The 13292-nt window shown below is 45.7% G+C and overlaps 1 protein-coding gene across 2 annotated transcripts in view; it reads left to right on the plus strand.

Moving 5' to 3' along the window:
* The window catches only part of fancm (FA complementation group M), a 63870-nt gene that overhangs the window by 22484 nt on the left and 28094 nt on the right, over positions 1-13292 (plus strand). The gene's annotated exons all lie outside the window — the stretch shown is intronic.

Below are 13292 nucleotides of genomic sequence, written 5' to 3' on the forward strand. Positions count from 1 at the left end.
CAGTGTATGATTCTGGAATGTGGTTCCATCCCCTTCCTGTGGAATGTGGAATTGTGGGCTGCCTGGCCCTCCATACGGTGCTAAAGGAAAGGTTTCAGATATAGTCTTCATCAGTCTTTTATTCATCTTTTTTTTCCCCTGGGGTGTCCTGGGGTCTTGTAAAGATTAATCATCATAGTCAGCATGGTATAGTTTGTGATGATCTGACTTGTTTTAAGGGAGCAATAAAGCAAAGCCAAAGTCATATAACAGCCATTTTATTTTAACACTCTTTTTTTTTTTATTAAAGGTCCCACGGATCTGTTACGAAAAAAAAAATGATCTTAACGATGGACAAGCAAAAAGCTTAAAAATCCAAATGTAATTTTACATTACACAGACTTAATTCTATGTCCATGCTCGTGAAGGCTTGCAGACTTTTAACAAACATAAACTTCACGGAAGGCTATTTCTCTGTTTTTTTTTTCTGGATTATTTAAGAATCTCTCTGGCAAAGAAACCATTCTAGAAGTTTTGTTTCTTCATAAGAACATAATAAATGCTGCAGTCCAAAGATCTCACCCGGCTGTTTCCTGAATAAATCCAGGGCATCAGCTTTGACAACACGGCTGGGTAGCTTGTTCCATACTCCCACAGCCCTTTTCGTGAAGAAGAGCATCCTGCGCTGACACTCGTGAACGTTTACCACAGAACTGCACCTTGGCTATTCCACGATTTGCTTCAGTGAAGTCTTATTAGGTTTGTGTTGATCGTGCAAGACAAGCAGCTAAAGTAATTTTTGTGTTGTATGTTAGTGACATAACCAATTTGCCTGTCATCCGAGCGTGGAGTTGCATTAAACATGTATAGTTTTAGCACCGCAGGCCTTAAACGGTGAGCCTGGTTTTGCTGTATGTGTCAGTAGAGATCCCGAGGCGATGTCATCTACTCCAAGCTCTCCCTGCTGTGCACGGTGTCCAGCTATTGTGCAGCCCTTGCCTGTTGCTGTGGGTAGATCTTGTAATCCGCAGTCGTTTCTGTCATGGTGGTTAGATTCTGTTTCCTCTCTCGTTACCTCTCTGCTCCTGCAGCTGCGGATGTCCTGCTTCGGCAAGCTCTCTCTCTGCGGCGGCCCGACTCCTGTCTGGGCACCCTCTGTTCTTCGTTTCGTAGTCTGTCCCTGCTCTTTGGCGTCTCAGCACGGTCTCATCTCGCTCAGTCTGGTAGTTTCCACAGGCGAAATGAGAGGCGTGTGGGCAAGATGAGATCTTGCCCTCATCTTGGCCTTGTTTCATCCCTCTCCCAGTCATGCTAATTGAAGCTGGATGCTAGGATTGACTGTCACCTGGTGGCTAACGTTTAAAGCACGGTTATTTGTTCTGTCAAGTTTCAACACATTTGTACTCCTTATCCAATGTGTTTAATAACCTTTTTAGTTTAGTGTTTCCTAAAAATATTTTAATTACTGTTTAAAATGCCGTTGGATGTCCAACCTCGACTCGCTGAAAGAAAGTAAGCTTGTCTGCACACGTGTATCGTGTCATTTATGAGATGGAAATGAATACTTATGATGATGAACTGACAGTCATGCAGTTCTTTTCTTGTCTCCAAAATGTAAACTGATGTCTGAAGAAAGCGAAGGCTGACATGCCGTCCAGACAGCTGAATCCAAACACAACAGAAAGCGGGCTGGCAGAGGGTAGAGTCAAAATTAAAGAGTGGTGATGAAAGTGTTGGGAAAACACCTACAGATATACAGCTGCAAGATACATGCTACACAAAACGACTGCAGCTTCAGCTTTTTTTGTTAATAATAATGCTGTAAAAACACCACATGCAGAAATTCACAGAAATAAATCATTCTCACACTTTGTCGAGTCCTACAGTAATACGGCAGTGCAAATGACACAGCATTTAGGTTCTAAGAGAGGAAAGTGAGAATCGACTTAATTGAACTTCCTTGGTCATTCCTTGTTTTGCCACACTCATTAGTGCAAAATACTTAAAATGACAAAGTATTTCCAGGTCAGTGTAGAAAATCCGTCTAAATGCTTAGCCTTTCACCCACAATTTCCCTTCATGTCCTGCTCTACTCTCCACCGCATGTGAAAAGCAGTCTTTGTTTGTCCTTCATGCTTCCAGACAAGCCTGTAATCTGCCTGTAATCGCTGATTTTTTACAATCCGACCTTTCAGTTTGCCCGCCTGCTCTGCGTTTTCTGCAGCGGTGATTTCTGGTTGCAGAGAGTGCGGTCCCACAGCAGGCCAGCTCTCTGTAGGTGTGCTAGAATCTCCCCCTGTGGATTTAGCAAACCCCTGTGCACAACTGCATCTCGTCTGCCTTTTTTTAAATGTCACAGGCGATCTTGATCTCCAGACAGGACAGAGGAACCTAAAAATGTTTTGTTCTCTTACCAGCTTCCAGTAGGTTTTGTGTGCGTCTTAACATTGTTGTCCTGTGCAACCCATTGATAACGCCACAGCTGTTTTGTTACTGACTCACGTGGCTTGAATTGAGCTGCATGAATTAAATTTCATTCTTTGTCTTTAAAAACTAGATAAATTGACCTCACTCATTGTCCCTAATCGTTGCACCTGCAATCGAAACCTGTGCAGCCTTTTATGCTTTCATGTTGTACTGTAACACTATTTTTGCACGGTGAACTTTAGAAGATGCTAGTGTACTCCACAAAAATTGCAACAATCAACAGGAGAAGATAACAGGCCCGTCGTTAAATGGGGTATCATTACCCTACGTGTTAGGGGTCTTGAAGTGCTGTGCTCGTTAAGACTCCTTTGAAGCTGCTGCCTTGTGGTGGACAGGTTTTGCAATCAATCTCAGTTGATTGCAGAATCTCAGATGACTCCCACTCTGATGCTGCATCTGAGGCTTTTGAAAGGACATTGTTAATCCTTCTTACGCAGGGGGTTAACCCCTTAGATTGGTGAAGATAATCAGGAACTGCTGTGCAAAGAGAACCTCATTTAGCACTAAAGCATTTTTTTGCTTATCCAGAATTTGTAATATATAAGAAATATAATACTTAGATATATATATCTTATTGGCTGGTTTGTAATGTTTTACGTGTGGCGCAGTTGGATTAATTTGAATTTTTCATCTTTTTATAATTTTAAATAAATGCTCAACTTTAATGATTTCTTTCAAAATTATTAGTCTTTGTTCATGACTTTTTCTTATTGATGGGGCAATATGTAGTAGGCCTCATAGTTCTCTCTGGAGTTTGGTCTATAGAAATGTCACTGACAGATTATTTTTTGTTTTGTATTGTATTGTATTTCTTTGCTGTACAGAAAATATTTTGAGTGTTCCTCAATAAAGAGACTGTTAAGGTCTTGGCAACAATATTATCTGTGTATGTCATTACGTGTAAAGGTAGTTAGTTTGCAGGTAATCCCAGTCTGATATTAAAACTAATAGAGCTTGATTTATAACACTTGTAGTGCAGTGATGTCCTTTACTTTGGAACCCTGCCTGCCGGAGAGCTCAGAGAGGTGTGCTGGTCACTGAAGTTCCTTGCACCAGCTTTGTTAACAGTTAACAAAATTAGATTGTAGATGTCATCCTTGGCCTTCCTGCTGGCTCACCAGTAACTGGACCTGGACCTGGGCCTGCCAGATTTGGGCTTTACTTGTTCTTGTCTTGAAATTGGATGTCTTTTTTTTTTTTCGGTTTCTTCGGATGAAGCGAAGAACCCAGAGGGCCGTGAGATCTGGGGGAGTTGGGTGGGGGCGTAAGTGGGACGCCATCCCCACCGACAGTCTGTGACAGGGAAGCCCCATGGGCTGTTGGGGGCTCCCAGGGGAGACCCAGCGTGTTGGTCCATCAGGTCCGTCACGTGATGGGGCACCCACAGGAGGAGCTCTGTCCCCCCCCAGAGTGTCAGTAGCCTTCCAGATTCTGCTTCAGGGGAGAGACAGGGGCTGCGGCCAGGGAGAACACAGACAAATCTCTTTCTTCAGTTATTAAACACTTCTTTTTTGCGTGCCAAGGTGTGCAGCCTCCGAGCTCGCCAGAATGCAGTTCCTCTTTAACGTACCTGCAGGTTTGCATTCCTTTATTCCTTTGTGCCCCGAGGTTGCCAGGCGAGCTCATATGGGACACGTGCGGGATTGCTGCAGTCCTGCAGTTTTCTTTCGGCCTCTTTGAAGTCGGTCTTCGTGTTGCGGAGCAGAAGGTCTCTAGAAGACTAGAGTCCGTGACGAGGCTTGCGTTACAGCTTTAGCTGGGAGACTGAGTGAAAACTGGGCTCCAGAGAACTAAGCTTTGCAAATACTGGAGGGTTTTTTAAAATTATTTTTAATTAAATGATGATAGCCAACTAGTCAGGAGCTCCTTAGGTACATTTCTTGTCTCTAGTCTGGTCTCACAGGGAGTGATGGAGCCGACGATGAATGGTGCTGTTTTTCTTGGAAAAGTTTTGTTTCCAGGTCTGGGAAAAAAGGCCCACAAGGGTCGGGGGGCTTTTTGTTCCGGAAGCGCTCCGGAAACGCTCCTGTCTGGATTGAGACCTGGAGACGGCGGTTCTATTTTAGTTACAGTGCAACCATTTTCTGTACGCAGGCGGGGAAAAAAACAGCAGGGCAAAACAAAACAACTTTATTCTGCACTGTTGTCCCCGGCACAGCTCACATCTGTTTCTAAAAGTTCGGCCTCTCGCAACCCGATTTCCGCATGATCACACAGGGGCTCAGTGAAGCTGCTTTCTCTCCTCCTGTTGAAAGGGCTTCTAAAATGTAAAGGAAGCCAAACCCTCAATCACAGGAAGACCCTGGGAGACCCTGCGCGCCCGGCCTGAGTGTCTGGGGCTGAACGCAGCACTGTAATTGAGTAAATACGGACCGAGTGAGAGACGCAGACGATGGGAGTCTGTTGCTGTGTGCTGTGTGCTGTGTGCTGTGTGCTGTGTGCTGTGTGCTGTGTGCTGTGTGCTGTGTGCTGTGTGCTGTGTGCTGTGTGCTGTGTGCTGTGTGCTGTGTGCTGTGTGCTGTGTGCTGTGTGCTGTGTGCTGTGTGCTGTGTGCTGTGTGCTGTGTGCGATTTATGTGTTGTCTGTGGAGAAATATGGAGTTTGCTACCTTTCAGGGATCTTCCTTAGTCCTGGAGTCTCCCCAATCTTATCTGCTTTTTAGTTTTGATTAATATACGTTTTTCATGCATATTATATGGAGGTGTCGAGGCGTTTTGTTTTCTGCTGATTTTCAGACATACCACCATTTCCAATTTGTACTCTTTGACCTTGCTTTAGACACGTGGAAATCCTTTAATTTTAAACGTGCAAGGGTCACACTGGAATCCACACATTGCGCAGAACCAGGGTGTATTTTAGCTTGCGGCAGGCTAGCCAAGTGAGCTGCGTTTTCGAAGAAAACTCGAATGACTCCCTGACTGTTTGTCTCGAGAGCAGAAAACAGCATTTGTGGCCATCTGCAAATGCCTGATCAAATGAAGTCAAGGCATAGAAACCGCAGAGCTGAAAAGCATTGATTTTAAAATTGAACATGGGTTAATCAGTCATTAAATAGTACTACTTCACACTGCAAGAACATCTGACATTTCCCTCTTGGTCTTTTACCTTCCGCACACCCCCAGCTCTGCGGAGAAAAAACTACCACTGTCCGTGCTGCAGCATCGATAATGTAATTAGCCCGGGAAAAGATTGATCTGCTTCCTACTCTGGGGAGAGGACGAAGAAATGAGGTGTTGCAAGCGGAGAGGGATAAAATACTATTAAGGCAAGCTAGTATTTATGAAATAATGACCAGTTTGTGCAGGGAAGGGCCCCAAGCACCGAGCGAATCTGAGGAAAGGCAGGGGGAAGCGTGAGTGGCAAGCAGGCCCTCTGCTGGCCAGAGAGGGAAGTGCGGGGCGCAGGGAGAGCCAGGGCGGTGCTGCCTGCATGTGCTCCGCTGGCCTCCATGCTGCAGGAGCAGCCTGTCACGTACAGGAACTGGAGCGTGCTGGCGTTAGGGAGGCAGGGGGGACCCAGGAGGAGGAGGAGGAGGAGGAGGCGATGGTTATGCAATTGGCTCTCCCTCGCTAATCCTAGCAGAGGAGCGTGCGAGTTGAGTGGGGTCACTGCCCATCCTCCCCAGGCTCTTGTAGGATTCACTGGGAAGCATTGTGCTGTACCGGGAGCTGACGGTACAGAGAGAGAGCCGCCGCCCAGCTGATTTCAGCTCATCTCGTGGATTCCAAAAGAGGAATGGGATTGGTTCCTGTACGTCATCTGTTTTTATGTACAAATATAAATCATGCATAAAAATACCACATATATTTAGCTGCCTACTACTGTAAAAGTATTTTCAATTTAGGATGAGCGTTATTATTGGATGAAATTAAAGTGGTCTTCTTCGCTCACTCCATTCTATAAGGTTTATAGTGGGACATTTTCTTCTTTTCTTGATTGAAAGAGCTGAGTTCTTTCTCGCCATTCGCTGGGTGGTGATGAGTAATGTTCATGTGAAAGTCTGACGTCTGGCTCGAAGGTCAGTGTTTTAGGCCAGGTTTTCTAAAGGTCAGCTGAAAAAGATATATAAAGATCATTCACAGAAAGATGCAGTGATTTGGTTTACCATAATTAGGATTAGATTAGAGATGTGATGTCATCTCTTTACTTTTCAGCTATTGTTCTACTGTTCTATTTTATTTCCCCACTTTTTGAAACGAAGTAAATGAGCGGGCAAAAGATTAATCGTCTACAGGTCACATTTTTTCCCCGTTCCGGAAGGCACTGCCTTGGTGTGGGCACCTGCCTGTACAGATCCAGCTCTCCCAGTGTGCCCTGTGTGAGGCTGGCCCCCAGGTGACGGACAGCAGCGCCATCTAGAGTAGATAAACACATCGAGAGGGGGTTCCAGCAAGGCTGTACTGATGAAGGGGATGCTGATTTAGGGGTGCCCAGTGGTGACCCCACAGGCAGTAGCTCAGCACCAACTGACGCCTCAGTCGAGCACAGACGCCACCTGCCTGAACCTGCGGTCCCTCTGGTGCTGAGCAGCATTGCGACGGCAACAACACACTGTCAGCAGGGTCAAACTCGCCTGTCTCGCGACGTCAATCCCAGCTCCCTGCTAGTGGGGGAAGAATCCAGCACTTGGCGAATCCTGCTTCAACAGCAAAGGTCATGTGACCTGCGATGTGGCCGAAACCCAAAGGCCGGGTGACGAGAGGAGGGTGTGCATGCTGTCTGGGCCGAGTGGGGGTTGACCAGTGTCTCACTGGGGAGGAACGACGGTCACAGGCCACAGCAAGACTCCTTCAGCAGGTGTTTCCAGACAGAGCGTGCTTCAGTACTGGGCTGCACCCGCTGTCCCCTGGTTCACCCGCTGGACGGTGTGGGGTGCCTTTCGCTTATTTCAGGAATTCCTGCTGGTGCCTGCGCCACCTTTTTCTTTGTAATGAAAGAGATTGTAGCTCAGAATGTGCGGTTCTGAAAAAAAAAAACTGCCTGACTCTGTGATAGCAAGGGGGGTGTTTTCCGTAGAGAGAACTGTGCGTGCAGGAAAAAAATAAGAAGACCTGACCGTCAGTGAGAAAAATGGTGTGTTGTGCATTTTTAGACATCCATGTTAAGAACTGCAGAGATTTGAAAAGATTAGTATGAGCGATGAGGGAGTCAGCCAGAGCTCACTGGACTCGGGGACACAGTGACCCCGTGACCTCCTGGGCATCTCTCATTGCGTCTCTTAAGCAACTGAAAAACCACAACCTCTGAGTAGAAAAACAAGACCTGCAAAAGTTCTAACCACGGAGTGTGTTGGTTCAGTTCAGGAATAATTTCAGTAAAGACCTCATCAGCAATGAACGCCAGCAGGAGTGGGGGAAGTCAGGACCTGGATTGGGAGCCCAAGGTGTGTAACAAAACGATTAAAACGAGCTAAAAAGCACATTTTGTTCCATTGAACTGATGCATTCGTTACTTCTTTTCTGGCCATTTTGTCAACTCTTTCTGCTGGTCTAGTTTGTTGCATATTGCCTGATGTTTTTTGTGCTGGTAACATTATCAGTCACAGTATCATTAACACTCCTATGTTAATCTGCCAGGCCTGAAGGCTCCTAATTCCGGACACCTGTATCCGGGTGGATCGCGTATTAATTCTGGGCATTGATGTACTTTAGCAGAGTACTGTATATCCAAGTGTGCATATGGCAGGATTATTGTCAATCCCTCTCATACAGATATCTCTGGGCTCTGCTCCTATCTGACAGGTTATTAATAGCCACAAGGCTGTGGGCAGGCGGACATGCTCCTCTGGCTCCTGGCTCTGTGCTGTTGATTCACAAATTGCTATCTGTGTGCTCTTCTGTAGGCGCTGATGAATATGCTTCCCATTTACAAAAGCCTTGCAGGTTTAAAATAATATGTGCTTTTGCTGTCATTTCCAACCCATGCGATAGAAAGTGTTTTGGCAGAGAAAAAAAAAGTAATGTTTTGGAGTAACCTTTACCCAACCTCAGTTGCAGTGACTCTCTCTGGCAATGAAAACGTTTTGGGGTGAAGCAGAAAAGAAAGAATAGCAGGGACTACAATCGCAGAGGAGGCACGGAATTTCAATGTCCTCGTCTGCAGATTGGCAGCTCTTGGAAACGAGCGTCTTCAGCGTTTGTGCAGTGTGGGAAAATTCAAATGATTTGACGTTCACATCACATTCAAAAAAAGGAGAATGTGTTGTGTCTGAGAGTGTGATGGAGTCGTGCATCTGGAGGAGGCGGGGGACAGGAGCTGACCTGTGTGTCCCTGCTGAGAACTCAACTCTCAGGGCTCCGAGCAGCCCTGTCAGAGCGCGTTTTATTTCAGTCATTCACACAGGGTCCTCTCTTCCACTAGAACCCCTAAGGTGGGCTTGAAACTTCTGGGCAGCTATCAAAGCGTTCACTAGGCTACATGTTGCAAAATTTCATTTTGGTAGTCCCGAAGCTTATGCATGTCTCACAGCAGATGTGAGTCTTTAATGCATGTGATGTCCTGACCATAGAGACACCAAACTACATTATGCACAGAGCCAGAACATGTTATTTCACTTCAGTGGTGTCCAAGGTGACTGCAGGAAAATGACCGCAAAGGAACACGATGCATGACTTCATTAGTGTAACTGATCGGGGTGGAGTAGTACCAGAGGCAAGAAAGGAGCTGCCTGAAGCACACAACACTAGTGAAGTTTCAACAGCTCAAATTTAAGACAGCAGTTCTACGTACAGCACATCCATTTGTCCTTTTAGTACAGATCTAAAAAGCTGTTTTACCAGGCTAGGCTTTTAGGAGAAGACTTCAAATTTAGTAATTAATGCCACTGAGTCAGCTCGCTTCAGAGCGGATTAAGAGATGTGCAGGCACGCATCTGGTTTAATAAATTCTTCAGCTTTTGCTTTTTTTCTCTCCTGTGTGACTTGGATATTGTGATCTCTGATTGCATACTGGTTTCTGTAATTTTTTTATTCCCAGAAAACTTGAGGAGAAATAAATCGCTTCATTGCTTGGAAGACTCTGTAAAATGCTGCTAGCCATTTTACGGGAGTGTCTTTATAGGACAAAAACAACATAAAAGTTCCTCATCTCCATTAGTCATTAGATGATAAAGACTTTCTCTCTCTTGGTAGGAGAAATGCATTTCGATTCAATAAAATGCATTTCTTGGTTACCTTTTCAGGAAATGAAAGTGGTTAGGGTAAGGTGCTTTCAACGCTTGGATTGGAAGTATGAATTCACACAACAAAATGATCAGGAAAATGTGTTTTTGTCAGTTTCTGAGTACAGCTGCAGAAAGTGGATTTAATCTTTGTCCTCCTTTCTTCACAAAGGTGGGATAAGTACATTGTGTCCTGAATCCTGTAGTTCAATGGAAGAGCATTGTGCTGCTGGACCTAGAAGTTTACCCTTCTTCGGAAATTGCTGTAAACAGGAAGGTTTTGATTGCTGCATTTAAAGCCACAAAATCGCAGTTAAAATTAATTTGGCTTTTTGGAATGGACAATAGAAGTGTAATGGGGGTTTGCGCAAGAGGTTTTCAGAATCGTAGATGAGCGATAGGAAGCTTGAGTGATTTACTCTGAGAGCAGCCGGCAAAAGTTCAGTTTACCTGAGACTGTGAGGGGCAGCCTGTGTCCCAGAGCCCTGCCGAGCCATGGCTCTGAAAGCAGTTCATCTCGCAGTGTCGCCTCTTAGTTCCTGAAGACCACAAGGTCCAAGTAAAACAGCGCTGACGACTACATCAGTCCGCCTTTCACTCATTTCATTCGTAAGCTTTGTGTTTTCCAGCCACGCTTCATTTTTGTTTTCATTTGGTACTGCTCATATCCAAAGAATCATGCATAAAACACCTTATTTTTTAACTTATGGGACTGTGTGTCAAGGAGCTGCCTAGTGGCTAGTAAATGGAAAGCTTTCTCATTGCTTTCCATTTGCTTTGAGCCAAGGCAAGATGTATGATTTGTGTGACATCCAGGGATCAGCCCGGAACCGAACTTCCCTGGTTCTCTGGTGCGGTGGCGTGATTAGTTTCTCGCAGAACGTTGAAACCACAGATGCACAGTGGCTTTTGGAAGTTCGGCCAGAGTCACTGCTCAGGGTACAAATGAAGTACCAGCACCACAAGGACTGAAGAACCCAAGCACATTCTCTGGACAAAATCACAAGTACAAGATATTATTTTGCGTTGGTTATTTGTAGGCATGTCTCTCAAGGGGTAGGAAGTAGATGGCGTTAAACTCGCTGCATACCCTCTCCTTCATGGTGGGTAACAGCCTTGAGTGGGTTTGTAACCTTTGCAGTTAGGTACTTTATGCTTTCCCTTTTCTGTTGCCCAAAGACATTGATTAAAAACTGTCTCTGTTGTGTGAAGGATGAGGACATATCCTTGCACAAGAGACAAGTATGTACTGTACTGTAAGTTGTTACTATATTGGCACAGGAATTTGGGTCCCCTAGTGTTTTCGATTATCCCACAATCAGTCAGCGGCTGCACTCAGTCAGTAGTGCCCAGTATTGAATCTGCTGAGTACTGACGTCGCGAACGTGTACTGATTCACTTCAGGTCACGCTGCCCATCCTCTGGCGTAGCTGTTGATGGGCAGGGCAGGGAGGCAGACTTGCTTGCAGACTCCCACAAAAGACCACACACAGTGAGCTGGTGACTTTGTCTTGCTGTAGTGGTTAATAAACCAGCCCCAGACTCCTCCTGTCATTTGTAAGTCTATGAGCCTGTCAAGCCAGGGCACTAATCTCATCGCCTGCATTGATCATTATATAGGGGCCTGAATGCAGGGCTGGAGATGAGCGAAAGGTTTCAATGTTGTAAGTTCTCTAGAAATCTGCAAATGTGTGTTTTTCCATCTCTTAACCGCAGGCGAAAGGGCAGCCTGATGGTAGGGTCTACTCCTGAAATACAAAGTCAGCGTTCAGAAGGCCGTTGCGTGCCTTTCACTCAGAAGCGTGCCATTCCTCTGCCCGTGCTTGCAGGCTTCCTCTGGTGTGACTGCTGAATGCTCAGTGTTTCCTGGCAGTGCTCCGCTGGTCCTCCGGTCCCTAATTACAAGCTAGAGCTGTTTTCTGTCCCGACACCTGCTGTGTTACTCGCGCCTTGCTGCTCTGGGACTGGGCAGGCAGCGGTCCCACACTGACACTGGAGTCAGAGTGGCAAACAAGCTCGCACACACAGACCTCCGGACGCAGACAAAGCCAGGCCCAGGCAGACAAGCAACCCCCCTCCCGGCCCCTTCACGTGTAGGCACACACACGGTTTTGACAGAAAATGTTGGGGGAGATTATGTGCTTGCATTCCAGGGAGGGTATAGTAAATGAGGGGATCAGGTGGGTGCCAAAAAAAACTTTGAAGAGGCACATTAATCTGCAATTTTGTTTAAGGCCCTGAGGGTCCTCTTATAATTTGCAAGTAAAACTTGTAACAAAATAAGGGCATAGCAGTTTATTTGCAGTGGCAGTAGAACAAAGGCTTTGTATCTAAAACAAGGACCTTGGTAATTTGCACGCTGAGGGAGATCTGCTCATACGAGGAGGACAAGGTATTCAGTCGCTGTGAGGGAGAGGAGCACGAGAGATGAGGCCCGTAGGTTTTCTTTAATGTGCTGAAGCGGTTGGCAGTACATCTTTTTACGCGATTCTTCCTTCTGTTAAATGCTCCAGCCATTTTATAAGGCACATACAGCGTTTTGGCAATGAGCTGGGAGTAGAAACTGCTATGGTCCTGGCACAAGTGTTTTCAGCATGTGCCAGGTTAAAGTTCCCCAGAATGAAAAAGCAAGAAGCATGTGCTCTGTGTGTGACTGTCTGGTTAAATGGATCTGTGTACTGCGAAATGAAAAGACAGGGTGGCATGGTGGCGCAGTGGTGGGCATTGCTTCCCTGCAGCACTGGGGCCCTGGGTTCAGTTCTGGCTCAGGGGCGCTATCTGGGTGGAGTTTGTATGCTCTACCCTGGTTTGCGTGGGTTTTCGCCAGGTGATCTGGTTTCTTTCCACAGTCCAAAGACATACTAGTAGGATAATTGGCTTCTGGGAAATTTGGCCCTGGTGCGTGTGCGTCTGTCTGTCCGTCTGTGTCCGCCCCGTGATCTACTGGCAGCCCGTCCAGAGTCCAGGGAGTGCGTCTTACAGCAGAGCTGGTGACTAGAATGAAAGTAGAACTGCACTGAGATACAGTTATTACCTTGCCTGTCAACAGCTAGTCTGCTTTTCTGCTTCTTTAAAACTGATGCGGTATGTAACTTCATTTGTATTTTAACAATGAAGTAAAAGTATGGTTTCAGATGGTGGATTATGTTTGCTTCTGGTCTTTTTTTGTGTGAATTTAAACACATTAAGTGTAGCGTATATGATTCTGCCACTATTTAAGGTGTAAAGTGCTGTTACACATCATGATGTGTTGAAGCAATAGGATAGCAATAGCACAGTAGCCCACCAATTTCAGTGAGCTCGAACTGATTGAGAGACAGCAGACAACAGAATGGTGACTCCAAAAACTCCAGTGACAGCCTTTATCCACAGTACCTGTCATCCTGCACATTCAACAGTTCGCTGCAAACGAGTCGCTGAAGGTCACAGGAATTAACAGCTTCAGCTAGGGCTGGGACTGTACTTGATTTTACCTGGCATCTGTAGCACTGGTGACTCACTCCAGCTGATTCTGTTTGTATTATTACTGAATGTATTTTATGCTTAAATGTCTTGAACTTACAATTACACGTTACACAATGAAACGCATCTTGGCGTAATCCTGAACTGTCAACCTAGCAGGACAATGTTTTTTGCGACCTGCAGTATATGAAGGAAAAATGGTGAA

This window comes from Lepisosteus platostomus, chromosome 10 (assembly GCF_059453375.1).
Source record: "Lepisosteus platostomus isolate fLepPlt1 chromosome 10, fLepPlt1.hap1, whole genome shotgun sequence".
Classification (NCBI taxonomy): Eukaryota; Metazoa; Chordata; class Actinopteri; order Semionotiformes; family Lepisosteidae; genus Lepisosteus; species Lepisosteus platostomus.